This window comes from Echinops telfairi, unplaced genomic scaffold (assembly GCF_000313985.2).
Source record: "Echinops telfairi isolate 266 unplaced genomic scaffold, ASM31398v2 ScPeMD7_23;HRSCAF=83, whole genome shotgun sequence".
Lineage (NCBI taxonomy): Eukaryota > Metazoa > Chordata > Mammalia > Afrosoricida > Tenrecidae > Echinops > Echinops telfairi.
In genome coordinates this window covers 19,023,395-19,025,032 of record NW_022103920.1, presented here as the reverse complement: position 1 = coordinate 19,025,032, position 1,638 = coordinate 19,023,395, and positions in this window count along the sequence as shown.

Here is a 1,638-nt window from a genome sequence, read left to right as displayed (position 1 = left end):
GGGTTTTTGTTTTTTGGGATTGTGTGTGTGTGTGTGTGTGTGTGTGTGTGTGTGTGTGTTTTGTGGTATGTTTGACAGAGGATATTCATTTGACATATATTTATCTTGCCTCCAAAAATATCCGTAAATATGGTGGTGCATACATGAAAATCTCTTAGACATCACCAAACACCTCTCAGAGAATGAGTCAAAGAACTTAGGGACGCAGGACCATAGTCTCAAGAGACACTAAGGTCAACTGGCATAACGGAGTCCACAAAAACAATGTTCTACAAGTAATGACTGGGATCTTAAAATCTCATAAATAGCCATCTAAGGTGCAACTATTGATCTCTCCCCATCCGTAGGGAAAAAAATGGAAGAAAATCAAATACATAGAAACAATCACAGAAATAGTCTAGTGGACTAATGGACCTCAGGTGAGTCTGAGCATCCACAACCTGGAGATCAGAAGAACCAAATATTACCTACATACACCTACTAGACTCTGCAGATGGGAGATTGCATTAACAGTCATGAAAAGAAGGGAAAAAAACAGGGAGGACAATGTGAAACAAAACAAAATCCGAAAATAGATCGGCGTACTGGTTGGATTGGGACTGGGAGAACCTCTAAGAGTATGACTCCAAGTCTCTCTTCAGATCTGGAAATGAACTCACCCATGGCTCAAGTTTCAGCGTAACCACAGATAGATAGGTCTGTAAGAGAATCAGGCACACTAGGAGGTCCACACGTCTTAGAACAGTCAGACTTCTGAGATCAAAAGGCAGCATTTACGTGCAGCCAAAGTTCAGAAGAGTTAGGGAAAAGGATGGACATCACAAAACACAGAGAGGAGGTGGGTTACGTGTTACTTTGTGAGACTTGCAAGCAATGACATGATGCAAAATACAACATGTGGCTCGTTGAATGGAAACCTGATATGCTCTGTAAATGTTTGCCCAATTAACAAAAAAAAAGTTTTGAAACCATCACCTGGGGATCTTGTTAAAATTTCTATTTGGATGCAGTATATCTGGGGTGACAGTCTAAACTCTCATCAAGGAGTCGAATCAGAATGAAGACCTGCTCTCTACGTCACCATGCACGATGTCCTCTTAGAGACAGGACCATCACCGTCTATTGATGGCTTAGATATATAAGAATCTAGATGTATTAGTTCACAGTTAGCTATGATCATGATCTTTGTGTCTAACCAAAACAATTTTACTTCTCAATCTAAACTTTACCAAAAAAGTGAGAAATGTGGCTATGGGGCAAAGGCGAGTGACAAAGCCATGCTATCATGACCATCTCGTGTCTTTGCTCACAAAGTGGCAGAGGAGAGACTCAAACCATGTGGATAGCTGCCAGGACAGCCCCAGGCAAAATAATGGCATTAGCATCATTAACATGTACAAGCTGACTGTTCAACCCTCACCCCTGTCTCTGCCCTTCACATTAAAACCAAAGCAATTAAACGTACAGTGTCATCTGCCTCACTCAGTGTTGCTCCACTGAAGTGGGTGATAACCAACTTGTCACCTTCCCAGTAGCTCCAGGAAATCCATACAGCAGTAGTTTCTGTTTATTTGCTTGAGAGAGAGAATTCATCTCCTCTCTCACATATGTAAATCATGCACCTTTTAATACATGGAT